The sequence below is a fragment of the Haliotis rubra genome, unplaced genomic scaffold (assembly GCF_003918875.1).
Source record: "Haliotis rubra isolate DU_JTF1 unplaced genomic scaffold, ASM391887v1 Scf351, whole genome shotgun sequence".
NCBI classification, from domain to species: domain Eukaryota; kingdom Metazoa; phylum Mollusca; class Gastropoda; order Lepetellida; family Haliotidae; genus Haliotis; species Haliotis rubra.
Window position 1 is genome coordinate 117,622 of NW_025767026.1, and position 24,644 is coordinate 142,265.

The 24,644-nt window shown below is 38.2% G+C and overlaps 1 protein-coding gene across 5 annotated transcripts in view; it reads right to left on the bottom strand.

The window, feature by feature from the left end:
* Positions 1–24,644, bottom strand: part of LOC124285078 (transmembrane protein 198-like) — a 57,072-nt gene that overhangs the window by 22,979 nt on the left and 9,449 nt on the right. The window contains exon 1 of one of the 5 annotated variants that reach the window (XM_046721224.1): positions 4,792–5,046. The exons of 3 other annotated variants lie outside the window; for them this stretch is intronic. The gene's annotated coding sequence lies outside the window, so the exon portion shown is untranslated. Of the gene's footprint in view, positions 1–4,648; positions 4,754–4,791; positions 5,047–24,644 lie in introns of those variants that run through there. One more of the 5 variants, XM_046721225.1, reaches the window with a different exon arrangement.

A 24,644-nucleotide genomic window follows, 5' to 3' on the forward strand; every position in this document is an offset into this window, starting at 1 on the left:
AAATGGCATTGTGTATTTCATGCCAGAAGTCTACAATCGGTTTGAATCCCAGACCATCATGATTATCATCCTAGGCTCATAGGTTTAACTGCAAACTGCATTCATCAAACTATAGACTCTATCAAAGCACCCTACCAGCATGTTATTACAACTTAATCCCCCCCCCCTCCCTCCCCAATGTTTATTGGCTTCATCACAAGTCTCATTTGTTGTTCTTAGTCCCCTACTGGCCTCTCCCAATTATGTACCAGTTGTTTTTCAATTACATATTGTTGTTAATGTTAATCTGCTGACGTTTGATACAGATTTTTGTCAAACAACGGTACATATACCTTTCATCGTTTGTTTGTATTCACCTTCAGCTTGATAACAGTGAAAGAATCTACATCGAAACATTGCTCTATGCAATAAATAAGAAATTGTCATCCATAAAGTTGTGTTTCATTTTTCCATTATCCAGTGCTTCAGCCAGGATTTTTTGAGTGTTGCCACTTGGCACCTTAACTACTAAAACATGTGTGCCAATGCAGTTGAGACTTTTGCCATTCATGGTAACCATGGTATAGAAGACATGTGGATTATATTAAATGTTGCGCCAATGCAGTTGAGACTTTTGCCATTCATGGTAGCCATGGTATAGAAGACCTGTGGATTATATTAAATGTTGCGACTCGCGCCAATGGGCGCTCTAGCATTCAAAAAAAGTGCCACTGCATATTTTTTAGTGTCCAATGGCGCAGTGGTGCTTGCCTGACTGAAGCACTGATTATCCCTTGGTTTGCTAAAATGTATTGATATATCTGGAAGAGTGTTGAAGATGACGTGAAACCCAACTCTTTCATTCACTCCCGATTAAAGCGTTCAAACACTACCACTTCATCCTCTTTATCATGACAGATTTAGATTTAAAATTGCTAAATTTCACCAAATTCATTTAGCAGGGTCTTGTTCAAAACACACTAAACAAATCACTGACATTCCAGTCTGATTTTACTCAATTCGACCGGAGTGGCATTTCAAGCTAATGCACACATTTTGAAAACTAACAATCCCAAAACTCCATCCCCCATTTCAGGAACCACAATATGTACAGGAAATACCAGTTGAACGTTGCTACAATTTACGTGCATCTGACAGAGTAATTGTTGTTCAAAGTCCATCCATTTAACAATCTGGGCTGCCGTTTGATTCATAATGGATGGTTTGGTCAAAAAGAGCTCTTTCCATAGTTGGTCTCCGACAAATTCCTGTCTTTAATTATTGATCACCTTATTTATCATGTAAACTTGATCATCTAATCAATAAATGCCATTTTGTCCACATCCATCATGTTGTAGTTCTCTGGAATTGAAAGAATTCAATCAAAGAGAAAACTGTTGGTTTTTATTTCTTTCTTAAAATTAATTTTGGGGGGCTTTAATTTGATCTTTTATTACCATTAACACATACAGCTACCATTCCTACTTCTTTACCCTTCAAAGGGATGGTTGACCAAATAATCAAATGTATGAAATCAAATTAACAAAATATCAGAAATGAATCCATCTTACATAATTTTAGTATTAAAATGTAGGGAGTGAGTGAGTGAGTTTGGTTTTATTTCAATGTTAACAGTATTTTAGTTACTTCACGCCATGAAAACTTCATTGAGAAGAAAAAGCTGGGAGTGATTCAGATTCAACACATTTATTTCTTCTGCGACAATCATAATCTTAATTAAGGAAAATATCCACAATCATAAGATTCTGCATGCCTAAGGGAGGCAACTCTGCACTGCAAATTCTGGTATTTGAAAACTGGCCCCTGAATGTGCTCTGAGAAAGTGACTGGGATGCCATCTTGTCTGGGACATTGTATCAACACTTGTGTTGGGTATTTTTCAAGTGTTTTAATCAATGATCCAAGCTAGGAGATCCTACACATCTAGATCCAGCAAGAAATCTTGCAAAGAACATATGTCTTTTTCGAAAGTGAATGAGGAATTCTAATGAATCATAGATACAGACAAGCTTAGTTAAACAAGCTTGAGGCAAGGCAAGTTCAGTTCAAGTGAAATCTGATAACCTCTTCTGTATCTAATTAGGTTTTATTAATAAATGAGATAAGTGAATATGTAATGGCCTTGAGAGGTCAACATGAAGGTGAAAGGTCATCAGCAGTACATCAGCATTTCTGTTCATGTTTCGAGTTAAGCATAACACATACCCCAATGAACTACCAAAATATGCCCATAATATTATTCCTTTCAAATTTGAGAGGATGATTTTTCATCATCACAACACAAATGTTATTTAACATCGTCACCAAATTCAGTGCAGCCACACATTTTTATGTCAAGCAGTGTTGACTTTCACACATTGATGAATTCTTTCCAATACAAATGTTTTCTGTTGCTCAAACTGCAAACCTACAGCAATCTGCTGTTTTTCATCCGGTATTACAACAAACTGCTACACTGCAATCATGCGCTAATCAATTCTGTAAACGCAGTTTCAGCATGATGTCTAAATATCATGGCTGAGTCGCTACTCGGCATTACATGTAAATCACACGTTTAGGACATCTATGTTCTTCTAATCCAGCTGAATTCCACATCATTAGTATATACAATTATCAGATGCTGAATATCCACGTTATAGCAATACATATGTGTTTTGTTCTGAGGGTGGTGCAGTGGACGAAGCACCCACTCGCAGAGATGCCAACCCTGAATCAAATGAAAGCCGAGTCATGCCTTGCTAAAAGCAATTCCCGAGCCCTGAAGGTGCGAGTTGGGGTGAGAGTGAGAGGGGGCTCGGGCTCCTTTTGACAGTGGGGGTCTGGGGGGCCTCCCCTATGAAAATCTTTAGATTTAGCCTGGATATATGCAATTTCTTAACTTGATAATTCTTAACTCAAATGAACATATTTAAATGGCTATTGACTAAAATTCTTTCAAACATTCTAAATTTCTAAACATATTTGTATTTTCTAAAAAATCGGATTTTTTATAAACAAATCAGAGAGTGGATTTTGTATTTGAAAATCAGAGTAACTCCTCCAAAATCGGAGCAGTTGGCATCTCTGCACTCATCATGACTAAGAAACATGTTTGATTCTGCAATCTTTTGAAGATGTCCTTCATGTTTCACGTGGCAATTCTACTCTAATATTCCATGTTTGTTTGTCTTTTAACGCCGCACTCAGCAATATGACGGCGATCTGTGAATAAGCAAGTCTGGACCAGACAATCCAGTGATCAACATCATGAGCATCGAGCTACGCAATCTGGATACAATGAAATGTGTCAACCAAGTGAATCTGACCACCCGATCCCGTTAGTTGCTTCTTACGACAAGCATGGGTTGCTGAAGATAAATTCTAACCCGGATCTACACAAATAATATTCCAACGTACTCACTCACTTGAAATTAGGCTCCAAAATTAGCCTAGTGGACAAAACACCCACTCCTCATTACAAAGCAATATGTTTGATTCTATTACTATCGTGAACGTGTACTTTGTGTTTGTGGCTAACAATTAAAGGTGCCTTCCAGCCACAAAGAGAACAAAGCAAATTACAATTGAACAATTCAAAACTGATTGTATTTTGTATGAAACTAGAACTGTCAGCTACATGCGAACTTGTTCTAATGAGAAAATGTAATTTTACATCATACAACAGCAATTCACAACAGAACCGATTATTTCGCATTTAAAACCCTATGAATATTTTTAACCCATCTCACTACAAATTCATATTTTCATTCACTTTTGAAATGAGTTTATTTCAGTTGTCATTCACAAAACAAAAAGAACCCAAATTCTCTGAACGTCATTCCAATATACTAATCAATACCCAAGCATCCTGCCTAGAACATAAGACCACAAGTGTGTTGCCAAGCACTCCATTCCAGCACGGAAATAATGAACTTATGGAATCTTTACAAATACCAAGTCACTTTGGTTCTGAATGTGTCCTGTCGTAACAAGAACACTAAGATTTGATTTACTCTTTTATGACAATCTAATTCATAAAAATAATTGCCCAAACAGACACGTAATAAGGTTGATGGATTGTGGCGCTCCTGAATCAAGAATCTCATAGATCACAGACAGGCGTGGGTTGATCAGTTCAACACGAAAGTTTACTACCTAGTCACGCATAAATAGGCTGCTTCCTTGAATAACAATCATGAAATGGGATTGATAAGTACATTTTGTGCGAATCACTAGAGTGAGTGAGTGAGTGAGTGAGTGAGTGAGTGAGTGAGTGAGTGAGTGAGTGAGTGAGTGAGTGAGTGAGTGAGTGAGTGAGTGAGTGAGTGAGTGAGTGAGTGAGTGAGTGAGTGAGTGAGTGAGTGAGTGAGTGAGTGAGTGAGTGAGTGAGTGAGGAGCAGCCATGTAACAATGGGTTACAATCAAGCTACTGGAAATATCCCAAATATATGTAATTACAAAGAAACAGGTGTATATCCAAGTTTGTGCAATATCCAAATGTAAAACATGATCAGACAAATACAGCTAGTAAGCGATGACACACCGAAATTGTAAACTTATAAATACAGCCAATATGAAAATCAACTTAAAAAATAATTGGAACACTACAATATCATAAAGCCATGAAAAAATGGAAAACATGAGCCTAAACACGAAATTGCTGAGGTACCTTCAAGTTATCTTGATTCCTGTGTTGGGTGAACTGCCAGCACTGGGAATCCCCCAATGTAGGTTACGTCTATAAATCATGCACACAGTATATCCAACATGTCTCCGAGTCTGCTGTTGACATACAAATCAACCCGTGCTTACCTGTCTCAGTACATCCCCGATAGGCAATTCAAAATCTACTGCACTCAAACTCAGAGTTTGAAATGGACGCTATAATCCAGTAAGCTGTGAAACCTTCCACCTTGGTTTTTACGTGTGGCATGCACTACCTGTGACTAGTGTGAGGCAAGTACGGCCACTGAGAGCAAACATGTTGATCAATAGAACCGAAAGTCTAAATATTTCATGATCAGTCGACAAACTTGAATCCGTTGCAATCAAATGCAGCGTGTGAACTCTGACATCAGCATGGCGTCTCTGTCGCAATGTTGATACCCACAGCGACCTGCAGTTTGATATGGACAATTGTGGAAGGGGGCATCTCAAATATTTAAATGTCCATTTCTAGTAAAATTTGAAAGCTTTGTTTTTTATGGATGTCAACTTCTTTATTATGAGGAAAACAATGTCTCAGAGTATATCACCTGACGAAGGAGTAAGGATATACTCCGAAACGTTGTGTTCCTCATAATATAAAAGTTGACATCCATAAAAATGCTCTTCCTAATGTGTATCACTTCTAAATGCCATTCAAAGACCTTTGTCCCCATGCAAACCAAATATGGAAATATGGTATAACAGTGTTCACGAATAGCGTCTGACCCTCTGACAAATCCGTCAGATTCGTCAGACAGAAGTCTACAACCCACCGTCCCCAGTGTCAGACTGTATATTTCACAATGACTTTAACTGAAGTTGTTATATGTGACATGTGACACTTGTTTGCTGTTTATAAATCTTATGTTTGTTCATAATTTCAATGTCAATTATACGAAATATTAAATCTGATATGTGTGTTTAATTTTATTCCATGGGTCCTGTGCATTTTCAGACAGACATCTGAAACTTACAAGACCCAATGTCCTGTGACTTTGAAACACCATTCGTGAACACTGGTATAACCTGCCTAAGGTCTTTTCATTCACAAACTACAAAGGAACATGATATGATGATCTGTACATGTCATCTAGACACAAATCACCAACAGAATAAGTTGTGGACATCCTCATTATTAGTTTTGTCAACCCAACACTTATGAAGGAAGCTGTAACTTGGCATTTTGATATTCCAAGAAGTATTTTGGGAAATTTATTTCTTCAACTCAACTTAAAAGTTTAAATCATGTCAGAACATCTGAAGTATTTGGCCTAAGAAACCACTTGATATTACTGTTAAACTACCTGTTCACAAAGGGATTGAGTTCAGTGTAGATTAATGCCTTATCTCTGAATAAGAGAAGGGAGATTCACAACCTGAGGAAATCTAGACTTGGTTCATTTAGGGCTTTCGCATTGCTGGGAGGGCTGGGCAGAAGGGAAATAATGTGGTTCAGGGCCTGTGATTTAATTAACAAATTAGACCAACAGAAAGCCAAAATTGCAAAATAAAATCACGAAGACAAATATGATATCTTATTATTTTAAACACAATTAGTAGCTTCTTACTGTAATATCAGTTTTAGTGTCACTCAAGTAATAAAATGACATGCTGACATCATTAAAATAATAAAATTATTGTCCCTTTTACAGAAAACTATCATACTATTATATGAGAACACCAGCAGGATAACACACCTGTTGTTGTAAGAACTTTAACTTTCAATTCCCTTGTCTTCCATTTCAAATGATATTCAAATCTACCAGACAATTTTGAGACGCCCCCTACCACTGTGTGGGCAGATTGTGTACAATGCTAACAGTTTATCGGGGTTCCATTTCCTCTAGGGTGACAGTTCTTGTCACAAATGTTTATCTCTACAGGGTATTATGAACAATTATACCGTGGGGAGTCGTTACGAAGGATTATAGCATGGAGGAGAAAGATATGGAGGCATGTGAACAGTGAGTGAGAGTTTGATTGTCACATCAGCCATATTTCACACATATTGTATTAAAAATTAAAAAATTAAAAGAATACATTTAGACTGTGTAACAATCTGTCGTTGATGGACATACAATAACTAGATTACCACAGATGATACCTATTAAAACTAACATGAGCACACTTAAACAGTACATAGTTATTCATCAATACAATAAAAAAACCAAGCTATACATCCACGCTACATCCGGCGGTGGGGTAGCCTAGTGGTTAAAGCGTTCGCTCGTCATGCCAAAGACCTGGGTTTAATTTCCCACATGGGTACAATGTGTGAAGCCCATGTCTGGTGTCCCCCACCGGTATATTGCTGGAGCATTGCTAGAAGTGGCATAAAACTACACTCACTCACTCTGGGGATGGTGGGGTAGCCTAGTGGTTAAAGCGTTCGCTTGTCACGCCGAGGACCCGGGTTCGATTCCCCACATGGGTACATTGTGTGAAGCCCATTTCTGGTGTCTCCCGCCGTGATATTACTGGAATATTGCTAAAAGCAGCCTGAAACCATACTCACTCACTAACTCACTCACTCACTCTGTGAACAGAATATATGGACATTGAACCAGGATCAGTTACCACACCGTAACACTAGATGAAAGAACAATAACGTAACATTATATTTTGTTATGATTACAGACATTCTAGCAAGCACCTGTTGCCTTAACATAGTCACATTCACATTTAGAGTGAATTGACACCCGGATGTCATCACAATGACCAAGTTATTTCTCTACAATGAGTGATACAATCTCAATCTGATAACAAGCCTCTATTCAAAACTGTTTACAGTAAACACATGTTGTTAGTTGATGGCCTCATTCTGGTCCTTAAAGCCCTTGCTGTGTAAATCTTCTAATAATTGATATGAAGTCGCAGTTTTATGACTTTATTTCCAAATGTTCAATCTATTCTAAACAAATGTCACTTCAAAAGTCCTCAACTTTATCCGAACTGACAAACACAGATTGGACATATAGATACTGATATAAATCGTTACAAAAAAGGAGAGTTATAACTTTATTTGAACCAGGGTGTTAGTTTTATCAGACTTCAGAATCACTGTACAAGATCTGCTGCGGGAACAGGTACTGGTCTCATCATTTCCAGGATAAGTTGTTACCATGGAAACATGAAAAAATATATTTAAAATCCCAAACTATCAAAAAGCACTAGGTCATCACGCGACATATCAATGTACCAAATTTTGTTGGCATGGAAACTTCATAATGACCATTTTAACCCCAGTGAAACACATTCTGAGGGAAGAAAAATAATCAAACTACGAGATAAAAAATACCAGTTAGAACCTTAAGTAAACACAGAGTTGGTCAGTATTTTTCCAGAGCTTAATCCTGATCTTGTAACATTACTGAGATGAAGCTTGTATATCTAGGCTCATAGAAACATTTCACCGATTCCAATACATGTAAATAACATGCAAACCTGCCATCAACACCAACAGACACGACAACACCTCTATGTAAGCATAACCCTATCTTGGAAACATCAATCCATAAACAAACCTTCCTATTTTTCCAGTTGCTGAATAAAGGTTTGGAACTTCATAAAACCTGACTGCATTGTCTTTCGACAGCATGCTATGCAGCAAACGAAAATTGATATGACAATTTTCATTTCATTCCAGAGACTCGGATCAGCTTCCAGGGACAGAGCTGTCAGGTGGGAAAACAAACCTGGTAGATTGTTACACAAACCCCCAAACATCACAAGGTCACGATCAAGGGCTCTTGTTGCCTTTCTCTTCCAGCATCACATGTTGAAGTTCACACGCATATCGAGACATGATATGGAGCTATATTCACACCTTATCGCTATAGGTCTACATTCCTCGTCAATCAGCTGGGCCAAGGAGTATTTATCTGGCAACATATCTCGTTATCTCGACTTCCTCACGTGGAATAAGGAGTATATATCATTCACCGAACAAAGACGAATCTTAAGCTACAGCAATCATTTTGTTGCGATGCTACTTTAAAAAAAATAAAAATAAGATCCCTGTGTGAAAAAGATGATCAAAATTTATAAACCTTGCACGTCGTTATAAGAACCACAGTTAGAGATATCTAGTTATATCATATACTGTGTATATTTTGTAAATGGTCCAAAGCGATGAACAATCTGAAACTGTGACGTATGTTTGAGCCACTTGGCTGAAGTCCAGTAGTATCTTGAATATATCTATAGCTCAATAAGTCTTGATTATATTTTACATGAAACCGCATTCATTTACACATCGCACATGCATAGAGAACATGGACATTCAAACTTGACAAACTTTATGGATAACAATTTCTTTATTATGAGAGTGCGACGTATCGAAACGTCGCACTCTCATAATAAAGAAGTTGTTATCCATAAAGTTTGTCAATTTTGTACTTCCCAACTTCTAAAATGACATTCAAAGAAACATGGACATTAGTTGTTGGAAATTATTTCTAGTTACAGCAGCACATGTCAGCTTGCTGTGGGAGGACAGCAGGACGTGGTGCCGGTCTCAGATGCTCACTGCTTAAGTGTCTGTCTGTCTGTGTGTGTGTCTGTGTGTGTGTCTGTCTGTGTGTGTGTCTGTCTGAACAGTCCCTCAACAACACTATTTTCCCTTCTGCCTTTTTCTGCAATACTAAAACTCTAAATGAAGCAAGTCTAGATTTCCTCAGGTTCTGAATTTCCCATTTCACTGGGGCTCCTTTTCAGTTTAAAAAAGAATTGTTTGCTTCTATCAAATGTATATACATTCAGAGACTAAGCGTTAGTCTAACTAGGGACCTTTTCTGCCCTGAAACTAAGACACCCAACAACATGTTGTGATTACCTACATACTTACAGGAAAATCCTGTCTCATTTAGTTTCTGACTTCCTACCCCCACCAGGAAATACAACAATTTTGAAACATTTTCCTCATCAACACAGTCAACATCTGATGTCATATGCTCTCACCCCACCCTCCTCTAATCCCACCCAACTCCATCAGTCATATTACCCATGAGCCTCCATGGTGACATGTACAGCCATGTGGGAACAGGAATGTGATTAGGTAATGTCTCAGCAAACTGTCTCCCAGCTGTTGGTCATTACATCACAGACTGCATGATAGTCTAAGATAACATCCTTCCCATCTCTCCCCCATCCCTGAACCTCTCCATCCCCTGACCCCCACCCCACCCCTACCCCCATCCCTGAACCTCTCCATCCCTGACCCCCACCCCACCCCACATCCTTGAACCTCTGCATCCCTGACCTCCGTATCACCTGCCCATGGGATAATGCTGGAGATACGGATCGTGGAAAATCATAATGGGATAAGATTAAGTTTTATGTAATGAAACCATATAATGATCAGTTAGTCATGGCTGATATTGATTATTACACGGTGCACAAGTCAACTGAAGTACAATAGGTATTGGGTATGTCAAGTCATGACTCATCCTGGTTGTCACGGAAACAATGACAACATTAACAGATATGTTTACATTTGATTTGGTTTTGGGGACAATTTTTTTTAGATTTTGTGAATCAGATAGAAAATATAAATCATACAGTTCGAAAAATTTTGATCAGGTATGCTCTGTGCTTTGGTCAAGGTTGTGTTATAGACGGGGTATATAAATTAGTGTTGATTTTGAAGGCTTATAATGAGGTATCTTCTTATACGTGGCATTATATGGTAGACCATTGTGTTCATAGTTATTGATATTGCTGGTATAATTCTACATCATGCGTGGCAAATTATAGCTTTGTATATATTGTCTTCAAGCTTCAAATCCAGAGTGACATGACACCAGATAATGAAATGGATTACTTATTGTTAAGGTATTTGGGCATAGTTGACTGACTTGGTTTAACACTGAGTCATCGATCAGCATCTCAGCTGCATCATAACTTGTCAGCTTATGCGTGAGTGAACTCGGTTTCAGAGCCTGAAACAAATATATACCAGAAAGCCTATGCAAGCCACATATTCTAGACTTGCATGGGCTTTCTTGGATCTATTTGTTTCAGGGTCTGCATTACAGGCTCCTGGCCCATCAACCCAGAGGAATATTAGTTTACATCAGTCAACAATATTTTAGCTATAGTTCAACGAAAATAACAGAATATGACAGCTTGAGCAATCTATCTCCCAAAACTGCAACACGACACATCAGATTGTAGACACAATCAGAATGACACAAACATTAATATACATATGAAACAATCACCAAGATGTCACAATCAGCAAAATGACACAATCAGAATGATGACACAATCAGCAACATGAAACAATCAACAAGATGATAAAAAGGCAATGATATAGCACTGTACTCCATGCTGTACGGGCATGGCCTAAGTTCATACAACATGGACATTATTACCCCAGATAATCCAAGCTGCCTCTGATGCACAAGAAGGCTAATAGTCATACGGCTTATCCCACCGGGTACCCATTTTCTGCTGGGTGAACAGAGGCAGTTTTGAACAAACCTTCTTGCCAAAGGTGAGAGAAAATGTATCACATGTGCTTTGTTGTGGGGCAGCACTGACGTCCTAGAAACTCTCAGGAGTCAAGCCACCAAACACGGTCACCCATCCGAGGACCCTTACAGCATTGCTGAACTTCAACTGATTTGTGATCTGGGCTGTATGCACAAGTCCACATACCACTACAATGGTCAATAGCATCAACAAGAAATCTTGAAAAAATAATGACACATGCTATATTACATCAGCCTAGAACCCCTATTTTCATGCCTTGCGCCCCCAAGATTACTTCCCAAAATATTACTTCATACCTTTGTTGATCCCAGGTGAAACTAACCAATCGTTGTGAATAAGCCCTTATTACAAGAATCTATCTTCAGTAACCCATGCTTGTCGTAAGAGGCAGCTATCGAGATCGGGTGGTCAGGCTCACTGACTGGGTTGACACATGTCATCGTATCCCAATTGCGTAGATCGATGCTAATAATGTTGATCACTGGATTGTCTGGTCCAGACTTGATTATTTACAGTCATATAACCGGAATATTGCTGAGTGCAGTGTAAAACTAGACTCACTCACTCATTCATTATAACACCAAGGGTTCCTGGAGACCGATTCTGTCCAGGAATCCCTCCACCCCTACCTCTAAACATGACACCAATTGTTCCGAAACACTAGCTACAACAGGGATACAGTAGCACACTCTCAAAGTCATGAATTAAGGAACACTTAAACACACAAACATGTTGCCAAAGAATGTCTTCAAAAATACCCCATAGAATAATTGGCCAAATCCACAAAAATAAAACAGGTGTTACAGCTGAAAGCTGGACCGTTTCCTCCAAGAAATCTTGATTGCATTATCCCCCAGCTGGGATACATAGCCCTCAAGCCTCAATGTCTTGTTTCTGAAGATGTAAACAACAGTTTGGCACCAGCTGGGAACAAAATAAAATTGCTGCCTGAGATTCTTGCAGTCATACTAACTAGCTAAATGTCACAAAAGTGCTTTCCTTGGAAGCAAAAAACACACTTTTATTCACACATACCGTTCAAAGTCTGCAAGTAATAATTCCAGTCAGCACAAGTATGATTGCCTAAGGAGGAATGGTAATGGCCGTGTGTGGAACACGTGGAAATACCTGTGTGAATATCACTACTGGGTGGAGGCAAAACCTGTCATTGTTCCAATAATTCATAACCCGTAAAGGTTGTATTAACATTCATACAAGTAAAAGGTTATTTACTGAAACAGTAAGAATTCGAGCATGGCACCCTGTAAACTGGTCCATAGACTTGCATAGTCTCTAAGGTAATAGTTAATTGTTTACATGAAAATTTCCACAAAAAAATAAAGAACAGACTTGCCTCTTTAAAGGATAGAATTAGTATACATTTCATGGGCTTAGCATTCAGTACAGCCTTAACTAAATCTAGACTTGCAGGGAGGGTGAGGCTGCAGGGAACATAATATAGTTCGGGGACTGTGAGACAGACTAAATTTCAGACCATCGAAACTCGTGTTGGACAAGTAATGTTTTTTCAAAAAATCTTACCTTATCAATAAACCACTATCCCCCGAAATGAGCAAGACTAGATAGAAATAACCCAAGGTGTCTATCCCTGTCAGATCCACTGCTGTAACTACAAAACCACCCAGTGGCTCTAATCCTCAAGGATACAGAAGTGTCCACAGGTACCACAGTTATGTAGATAAGGATCTCCTCATCATTCTAAATATTTCCCCACTACAGCGTGTCTACACAGAGTCAACAACTTCACATCTTCATTTGTCTGACGCCCACAATGTCCAGAATGTCAAAAGGTACAGATGGACCTCCTAATTAAAGGTCAAGCCAAGACCGACACAAGAGTCAAACATATGGTCAATTCACATGACAGGGCAAGATCTGGAACACAACAAGGAATTCGGTTAAAATCAAGAAAATTGTTAAGATGTCAAAAAGTTTGACAAGCCTGACTCAGGCTCTAGGGTTTACAAAATGTTGACCAGAAGGTTAGATCAATACTGATCACCACAGAGGCGATTCAGATGAGCTCAAGGTGTGGCACTCAGACTGGACTGAGGATATCCACCCTTAAACGGGCGGTTGGGTAGCCTAGTGGTTAAAGCGTTGGCTCGTCACGCCGAAGACCCGGGTTCGAAACCCCACATGGGTACAATGTGTGAAGCCCATTTCTGGTGTCCCCTGCCGTGATGTTGCTGGAATATTGCTAAAAGCGGCGTAAAACCAAAACTCAGTCAGTCAGTCAGTCCACCCTTAAAGGAACAGTGGCAACGTAGACCCTTTGAACGTGTTTTTATGTTGCTGTCAGCAATAATCAGTATTACTATGGTGGCTGGTAACAATCTAAGTCAGCACAGACAAACCAGTGAATCAACCATAAGCCGATTACGTAACACATCATTGGTTGGTTGGTTGTTGTTTAACTCCGCACTCAGCAATATTCCAGCTACATTGCAGCGGTCTGTGAATAATTGAATCTGGATCAGACAATCCAGTGACATGTGTCAACCAAGTCAGCGACCCTGACCACCCAATCCCGTTAGTCACCTCTTAGACATCGACAAGCATGGGTAGCTGAGGACCAATTCTAAGCTGGATCTTCACAAGTCTAAACAAAGGTAAATATTAAGAATTTCTAATAAATATGTTATTTTAAGGACATTTTCTATCTCACATATTGTATTTCTTCTATTAATTCTCAACACTGAGCGGAAACAACATTTTAAACATGTATTCTTTATGTCTTCAGACCAAAACATCGAACCCAAACACAACGCCTAATGCACCACTCCACAAGCCTGCAGCACTCTCCAGACGAGCCCTGAGGTCCAAATGAAACTGGTTATTTTTTATCTACTTCCAGCTCAGTAAGACTGTTGGACAAATTATTGAATCATTTGTTTTTATTCCCCACACCCCAAAAGCACTTAATTCCATCTTGTCCAATGCCGGAAACATGCAACCCAAACAGGTTTCATCCTCTGGGGCCGTAGTTGAAAATTACCCTTAAATTTCATCTGAATTCAATTTTATCATGATCAATATTTGTGCCCTCTTTCAGTTAGTATTTATTCAACCTGTACTTTTCATTATTTGATTCAGGAAATTTCCCATGCCAGACTCCCCCGTAAAGTTCGAAATATTTCAGTTCAAAGTTTGGAGACTTCACACCAGCAGCTAGAGGTCTCCATAACAATATCAGTTACACTTGTGTTTAATCTTCACAGAATATGTTGATTGCAAACTGGCCAAAGTATGATATTGTGGTTTCCCTGTCAACAAACTATTTGTGAAATGTGTCTCCTGTACACAAGGGAGTGATACAGGCATCTTTGTCCTAATGAAACTGTTTCTATACAATAATTGGTTTAATGATCTCGTAAGCTCCAGCATGTCAACATGTGATGTGTCCAGACCTCCCATACACAACAACACAACAGGGAAGTGGTCGATAAAGTTTACAGTAATACAATAGCCTCTTACAGACCACAGAACATATATTTACAGAACTTTCAGCCCTGTTTCACTCCACACGACATCTCAGCTCTCTCAGCCTTTACTCATTCCTGTATATTTAGGATTTCACTTTTGTAGTAAACTACAGACCCTAATTATTTTGAGGGTTTGAGCCCCATCTGGGATCCAAACCCACACTCATACCCATCACAGCTCTTCCAGCAAGGCACTGAGGTAGCCTAGTGGTTAAAGTGTTCGCTCTTCATGTCAAAGCCCAGGGTTCTAATCACGGGTGAGGTGAGGTGAAATTGGGTTTAACGTCGTGCTTGAGAATATTTCGCTCATATTACGACGTGCATGCGTGTGTATGTGTATGTGTGGCTGCTTGTACTAGCCCAGACTTAAGCTGGTTTTATAGTGCTAGCTAACTGAGATACCATGCCGCAGTGAAGCATGAATACCCCACTCAGACACATTATATTGACTCCGAGCCGACCAGTCCTTGTTGTACCCATTAATGCCGAGCGCCAGGCAGGGACCAACAAGTACCATATTTTAACGTCTTTTGGTATGAGGCGGTCGGGGATCAAGCCCGCGACCTTCCGCTCTCCGGGCGGACGCTCTAACCACTACACCACGGAGGCGGCCCTCGACTCATGGGTACAATGTGTGAAGCCCACTTCTGGTGTCCCTGTCATGGTATTGCTGGAATATTGCTAAAAGCAGCGGATAACTAAACTCACTCACTCTCTACCAGCCCACATTCAATAATATCCCAGATTTTAAAACATGTTTATCTCACACTTCTGTCAACAAATATTAACCTTTTTGTACAGTACATTTATTTTATTAGTCTGTCTCACAATCCCAGAACCACATTATTTTCCCTAATGCCTAGTCCTCCTGAAATGCTAAAGCTCTACATGAAGCAAGTCTAAATTTCCCCAGTATCACTCACTGGGGCTCCTTTTCAAATTAAATGGGTTTATTTGTTGCTATCAAAAATATATATGTTCAGGGACTAAGCGTTAGTCTACTATTTTACCTAAGACCTTGTTCTTGCAGTCAACACACGTCAAAACACTTAGATCCAGTACTCTCCTCCCTGATCATGCTATCTCTACAACAGTTGCTGAGTAAACAAACTAAAACAAATAAAGCCTTCATGAAACCAAGACTGGAAAACATCCATTGCCTTCTGGCAAGAAACACATCCAACATCAAACCGAATTCTTTCCCGAAGATTAATAAAGGTGCAACACAGATCTAACACATCATCTGAAAACATCACACTGTATTTCTGGTTTACCCCGTGCTAGAACTGTACTCAATTCTTAACAGACACGGCCATACAAAAAACAGCAACTATGTATGCTCAATATACAGTTTCTTATTTTTCACAATCAATTTCGGCCTTTGGCATGCTTCTTCAAACACAAATACAATCAAAATGGAAATTAATGGCCTCAAACTGTTTTATAAAGATTGTAACCTTGTCAATATATAGAACTGACTGAAATACAGCGGCTGAACACACTTAACCCATTGATTGCTACAATATACAAGTGAAACACTTGATTTACTTCTGTTTATCATTGCTAGACATTGAAATAAATAGGGTCATTGAAGGTAAACTGTAAATCTGAATAGTTTGTGGGGAGGACACTGTAGGAGGTAACAAGGGCGTTGTTTGACACAGCAGTTATAATCCTGGGGCTGTAGGTCTATATCAAAGTAGGCGTGGTAGGGTAGCCGAGTGGTTAAAGCGTTCGCTCATCACTTCGAAGACCTGGGTTTGATTCCCCGCATGGGTACTGACTGACTGAGTTTGGTTTTACGCCGCTTTTAGCAATATTCCAGGAACATCACGGCGGGGAACACCAGAAATGGGCTTCACACATTGTACCCATGTGGGGATTCGAACCCGGGTCTTCGGCGTGACGAGCCAACGCTTTAACCACTCGGCTACCCCACCGTCCCCCGCATGGGTACAACATGTGAAGTCCATTTCTGGTGGCCCCCACCGTGATATTGCTGGGATATTGCTAAATGCGGCAAAAAACTAAACTCACTTACTCATATGATGAAAATAGTAAAATCTTCAAAACAATATTACATTTGAAGAGAAACAGTATTTATGGACAGATAACTTCTTCATTTCAATAGATGCAATATTTCGGTGTAGATGCTCGCATGGTTATCAAGAAAGTGATATAAAAGAAGTAACATTACATTTATAATTTTTATAAATCCAAAGAGTACTCATCTTTTAGCATGAGCTGCAAGATGGACATATGAAGAAGGTGCTGGCATGTATGGCTACCATCGTTAACTGAAGTACTAAATCATCCTAAATCTCTCAACCTTTGTAATTAACCACAAAGGTCAAATGTAGTGCAGTACAACAATTCCTTGAGAATCAATGAAAACTGTTACCACATTCTGCAGTACCTTGAAAAGATTTGAAAAGATGTCAACCATCTTATTTGCTGAACTTCAGTCTCCAAGCCTAAAGTTCAACAGCCTATGACTTAACCCTTGTCAACTGTCACTCACTCGAACAAACAACTCTTTCAACAACACCTTGGGTGAGGAATTTCCTTCTAGACCATCAAAAGACACAACAAAACCAATTCAGCCGACACACAAAATGAAATATTGCCTTCGGTTCCGAACACACTGGTTTAATATGATGTAAATCAGGACTTACTATGCATTATAGAAAGTTATCACACCCTTCCAATATTGAGGATAATGGTCTCCAGATAGAACTAGTGGTGTCTTTTATAATATCATGCTTGTATTTCATTACAGAACCTTGAAGATTTATCGCTTCAGTAATCAAAATAAATAAGTTTCCTGACCTCAGGACGATATATTCTTTAAATGTCAAATTGACGTGCTGTGTAACTGATAGCGTGAGCCTTAAGTTCCATGTCAAGGCACCTTGCTGATTGCAGGGTGGTGGGCACATATCAGGTTATATCTCCATGGACATTTGATATATTTATATGTATAAGCGTAGGATTAGAAATTTGTACTCATTAATGTGAAGATTGGTTAATCTGTAACATAAAGATAAACATGGTGGAATGAGTGAGAGACATGCATGGCTTAATCTTTGAGACAAGCATATGATTACTGGCACATTGTCAAAGCAAAAGGACTTTATGACTTTATAAAAAAATATATCTGTATGGTTTAGAGATTATCATTTCTTATTTGACCTATAACATTAAATCAGTATTAATTTCTTTTTTATTAAATGTAACAAAGTCAAATTATTATTCAACTAAATGTTACAACCAAAACCTAAACTTGAAATTTAAAATAAAGGTGTTATATTATTCCTGAAATTCTCAGCTAAAGGTTGACTCTATAAATACCCCAGTCATCGACGCCATTGTGCAAGTTGTTCTCAAAAATAGTTCCCTGTTATCAGAAGCACTTATTACCATTAACTATTTAGGTGCATGGCTAACAATAGATTAAAACCTGCCAAACAGACATTAACCCTTCCAGAACAGGCTTATGACCATAAAACTCCAAGGAACAGCTTGTTTCAATGGATTTCACCTTAACAAAACACGCAAAATTAAATTAAAAAATGGGACTGGCAGATTGTCTGCATACAACCACACAGGCTAGTCTTTAATATTTATTTTCACAGGTAAGGTTTTTGTCCTAACCCTTTTTGTCAAACCCATATCAGATGAAACACTTCAAAAGATTCGGAAATCTTTCAAACAGAAAAACTGAATTATAATAATAATGAACATTTATGAAGCGCTTGTATAAGAGCACTAAGACATTACTACCCCAGTTAACCCAAGCTGCCTACAAGGTCGCAAGAGGTTAACAGTCATATGACTTCTCCCACCGGGTACCCATTCACTGCTGTATGAACAGAGACAGTTTTGAACAAACTCGCTTGGTGAGACCACATATGTCATGTGTGCTTCATTGTGGGGAAGGACAGAATCAAATGAACAAATTCTCCCAAGTAAGTCTACATTACTTTAGTCTAGATTTTTTTCGGTTTCAGGAAATTAAGACATTCTTTGTAATCCTTAAAATTACTCAAAATAGTTCATTTTAGATGTTTTGATGTTTGTCAACATAATGTACACATTGTCAATAACAATGATTCGTTTCTACTCATCTTTCCATCCCAATTTTTACAAATATGCAACACATTTTACCATCCATTCAAGTCCTCCTGTTCATTCTCAATGAATGACTAATTTGTTCTCAGGAACCTTCACTTCAGACAAGGGGAAAGGTCATGAGACTGTCTAGATATGTTCCTGTTGTCAGTTCCTGTGCTTCACGGAAACATTTTCAAATAATTTTACTCAAAACCATGTATTTCATTTTTTCACAAACATAACCACGCCATCTGATGAAGAAAGAAAAAATCAGAAGGTTGTATTTTTCAAAACTTACAAATTTGTGACTTCAAAGGAGTTAAACACAAGGAGTATTGGACGTCCACGTAAGTGGTTTCAATGACTTCAAGAGGTGGCAATTCATCTAATGACCACCGCTTTCTTTCTCACAGCACCACCAGCCTGTGACTGTATCAGCATGTGAAATAATAGCCCTGAAATACAAACCCTCTTCCATCTGGACCTGCTGTACCTCAGGTCATGTGACTCTACTTCACCCCCATTAATACCTCATCTCAAGTTACGATTTTATTACTTCAGCTGCTCACAAGAGGAAAAGTGCTGTTTACTCAGAGTAAATTTCAACTACAAACACTTCAAATGTTTGGAAGTGTGTACTTGAAATTTTTTTACAGAATTTCAATTCATGTTTATATTTAAACTTTCTTCAATCACTCTTTATACTGAGCGGCAGGTTTTTGAGATCAAACTGTTAAATCTTTTTGTACTTAATTGTTTTCACTTTCAACCAACCAAAATATTTTCTTGACAATTCATGAAATGTCTTTTTTCTCACTGAGAATTTCAACTGGGGTTCAGGTTCAAATGTTTCTTAACAAGCGTCTCTTTTAGAAATCGTGCTCACAGAGTTCCAAATGTCATTTTCAAAAAATATTTTAAGAGGATAAACTAAAAACTCAAATTCTTAAAATGTCAGCAAGTGTAAGTCTAAAATACCAAGATTATTAAAATTGTAAAGCTTTTAAAATCATTAAACCACTTTTAAAATAGTATTAACTAACATCAAGTCCACATTGCACTGGACTCCATACATGACTCCAATTAACATTCTTAAAATTGCCTGTGTCTTGTTAAAAATACACATTGTGTTCAAAATACACATTGTGTCGGAAAGAATAGTGCACATTAAATCTCAGTCATCGTCATTGCCTGTGTGCAAAAATACACATCATCATCATCATCATCATCATCATCAACATCATCTTAAAATTATAAAACTTTTAAAATCATTTACCAAATAGTGTTAACGAACATCTAGTAAACAGGGCACTTGACTCCGTATATGACCCTCATAACATACATGACCCAGTTTGGGGTATGACAAGTCAAGGCTATTCCTTCACAAGGTGACAAGTATGTATTAAAAGCTGTTACCTCCAATATTGAGACATCAGTTAATGTCAGGGACAGGCAGCAGAGAATGTCACGGCTCATGAAACATTTACACCTCCGGAATGTGTTTGTAACCTTACCTCACCAGTAGGTGTGTTGACCAGGAAGACAGATGGTTGGCTGACGATGTGTTGAGGGAAGGAGCAGTATCTGTCTCAGCACCTATATCAATCACGGTGTCCATCCTCAAATGTCAGTGTCCTTCATATATTGTATCCTTGCCATCACATAGTTTTTCTTCTAATGCAATTACTCAACAAATTCAGTTATTTTCAAGACTTTTTCTTGCTTGCTGAATTTTGTATGAAATATGCAAAACTAGTATTAAAGAAATAGCTTGTTGAAAAACATTCCATTGAAAGTCTATGAAAGAAAATGGCAGTGTACAGTTCTTAGAAGATCTTGCTGACAATTCAGGTTGGCAGCTTACATCTTCAAGTGTCGAATTCGTGAGTACAACATTGTATCACACACATGAGGTGGGCCTTACCTATATGAAGCTTGGTGTCAGCTAGAAGAAAATCCAGTGAATATTTTATGATATCTTGCTGACTAATGGACACATTAGTATGCTGAAATCTTCAAATTGTATCTGTGACCTTAAATTATGTGAAGGTCAAAATAGGGACTGGGTGATGCCATTTCCTGGATGAAGCTTGGTGTCATCACTATAAAGAAACTCCAGTGAATGGTTCTTAGACTAAGGGTATCTAAGCTGACAAGCATAACATGTAGAGTTAATATGCTGAAATCTTCAAAGTGTCTCTGTGACCTTGAAAATTAAGTGAAAGGTCACCCAAAATTGACTGGGCCCTGCGCCTTCCCTAGATAAAACTTGGTGTTAAATATGAAGAAAATCAGGGACCAGTTCTTGAGATAGCTTAAATGAGGGGCTGAAATCTTCAAAGTGTGCTGCCCATGACCTTTTAATATGTGAAGGTCACCAAAATCGACTTTCTAAATTCCTAGATAAAGCTTGTAATGAACATGAAGAAAATCAGAGAACAGGTTCTTGAGATAGCTTAACATTGGTAAAAGTTAAAGTCCCTTGTTTGAATGAAGGTCAATGTTTCACTAATGCTAAGTCTCTGATATATATAATTTTGATTTTAACAAACAAACACATTTAAATTGAAAAGGAGTCCCTGGGAGACCAGAGATCCTGAACCTGGGGAAATCTAGACTTGCTTCATTTAGGGCTTTAGCACTGCAGATAGGGCTTACTAGCAGTAGGGAAAATAATGTGGTTCAGGGACTGGAGACAGACAATTGTTGGTGTTATCTAACCAACTGTTGCATACATTGAATTCACTCATAGTTGGAATATTGCTGATTGTGCCTAAAACAATGTTTAGTGAGTCCAGGAATATTGTTACTGGAGCATGAAATAATATTCTCTCTTTCATTCACTCATGACACGGTTGGAATATTGCTGAAGGTGCTGATAAAACAACATAATTCATTCACTCATGACACGGTTGGAATATTGCTGAATGTGCTTGTAAAACACTACAATTCATTCTCATGACACAGAACAATGCTGACTGGGTTTATTAACGATGTTCACCCAGTTATAACTACACTGTACTATTTCTGAAATATGGGGATGAGATCCAATGCATTCAACTATGACATACTAATATAATGTGGTCATTGAATGAATTCACTCAAAACACAATCCTTCACCCAGCACAGAAGTAACTACTGATGACACAGAACAAACAACTATCACAACTTAATCCTGCCATTTCATCTCACAATGCAGCAAGTTTACAAAGTCTTTTAATTAAACGCTAAACGCACTTGTGCCAATAGCGATGATGCTTACACAAGTAACCCAGCATTCTGATAACAGGTAATAGCATTATTGGATGTTTAAATTGAGATAATTTTTATCAACAACTTTGTTGGGTCATGGATAAGCAGGATAAGCAGGATAAACAGGCTTGTCTGTAGCGGGAGTTCTGCATTTTGGGGTGTGTCACGTGTAAGCTCGCGTGATTCATGGGCATACCATCCAATCAATGATCAGTCATATGTGATCTGAGCTGAAATATGTAGATGAATTCTCACACCTGGACTCGATAACAGGTGTGGTCAGGCCTGCTCGTGTTTATATTTATGAATGTTGTACATTTTTATATTCTTTTACTTACTCTTTTTAGTTTGTATTTTAGATTATCCCAGTCTCTCATAATTCTATGAAGAATGGTTAGGGTACTTTCTACACTTAGTGCATCAATTCATTATTTTATGAAAATGATTTGAATCATAAATCTTGTAGTTTCTATTATTTTCTTATATGTGTCAACTGGCCACGAAACAAAACTAAGGTAATTTGGTATTATCCGAGATTGTTATCATTCAGAGATAACCCGTTCATATTTTCACAACTTGTTATAATTCTTATGTACAACATTATGTATACATGTATATGTGAACCTATACATGTATTATGGAGCGTCATTAATACAGTACAACCAGAAATTATTTATCAAATCAATAATTTCTGGTCATACTATATAAGCCATTAAGGCTTGTTTGCCAATCGTTTTTCGTTTACGAATAAAATATGTTTAAACCATATGTATTGTATTCACCTCACAGTGGAATCGTCGTTGCAGCCCGTATTTATCCTCAACAGCTGCATAAATATCTGCTTCCGCCAACACACACTCGGTCAGACAGTTTCTAACATGCTGAACTTTTTTTAACAGATTAAAGCTGTAAAAAAAATTCATCCGAATCAGAGTGCAAGAACACACAATTAGATTTGGGTCTTGTTCTACAGTGATAGTTGTGGTACGATCAGCGTAGGTCTACTTTAACTAAAACAGCTACGATCTTCTTTGTGCAATGATCGCTTTGAAGACCAGGGCTCAGGTCATAACGTAAACCTGATTCCCTTACCTGACACATCTTATAATGAACAGGGCGTATATATATATATATATACACTTGTGGGCTTAGTGTGCCTTAATCCACATATGGAATGAATCGTGAATATATGAATAGTAAACATGATTCACAGGTAAGTACTATTCTAACAATGAATTCTACCTTTCCTGACTAATTTAACAAATAAATATTTTTTGTAGAACCTCATCATGTTTGATCGTTATTGAGAAAGAGTGAGTGAGTGAGTATGGTTTTACACCTCTTTTAGCAATATTCCAGCAGCATCACGGCTGGGGACGTTATTTTAGAAGTTGCTTGACAATGGTATTGGAATCTATACCAAAACTTCGCATTATAAGATAATACAGAAGTCATCCATAAAGCAGCATCTCTTTCTCAGAACCTTAGTCTATAGAAAAATACTTTCACATACGGATACCTTAACTTTCAGATTGTTAAACATCATATCTCAAATATTCTGCTGTTAACAGATGTTTGCTCCCTGATTGACTAATGCTTAGTTTCTGAATATATATAATTTTGATATTAACAAATGAACCTGTTTAAATTGAAAAGGAGCGCAGTCAGAGGGAAGATTCAGACCTAAGGAAATCTAGACTCGCTTCATTTAGGGCTTTAGCATTGCAGGGAGGGCTAGGCAGTAGGGGAAATAATGTTGGTTGGTTGGTTGGTTGGTAATGACGCTCTCAGTAATATACCAGCTAATGTCAGAGGTCTGTAAATATTCGAGTCTGGACCAGACGATACAGTGATCAACAGCACGAGCATCGATCTATACAATTAGCCCGACCAGCCTATCCTGTTAGTCACCAATGTGGTTCAGGGACTGTGAGGCAGACCGCTCCCTGATCAACATCTGCTGATGTTTCATAAATTCAGCCTGGATGATGAATCAAGTGAACCTACTTCTGATGACATATCAACACATGTATAGAGAGCAACATGCCAGCACAGCTGTTGTCACTAGACGCATCAACATGCAGCTATTGTGAATATGCACCAAAGATGCTAATCTACTGACAATGAGTTGCCATGGCGATGGTGACAGAAACGGTAAAAAAAATTCTTGTTTTCCAAGTGCATACAAAATTGCTGTTTCATAAACATGCAAGAAGCATTCTTGTTGCAATAGCTGCAGGATTACTTGTGAGTCAAAGTCAAGATATTCAGAGTGCATTCACTGCAGAGCAATATCTTATGATACACTGGGGGAAGATTCCCTTGTAATCTGCAAAATGGTATGTTAGCATGTGGATACAGCTTCTATCCGGTTACTGTTTGAATTTCCATTGCTATTATTTGTAACTTATATTCCATGAGATTCAGCCTTGAGGTATGATATTTAATTACATAAAAACATTAAGTCCTTATTAATAAAGGTACTAAGATGGCAGTTTATTAATGTTCCTTTTTCTCTTTCAAATTGTTCAGAGAAAAAAAGAAGTGAATGAGGTTAACTGTATTTCAGATTGTCAGCTCCATGTTGGAGTG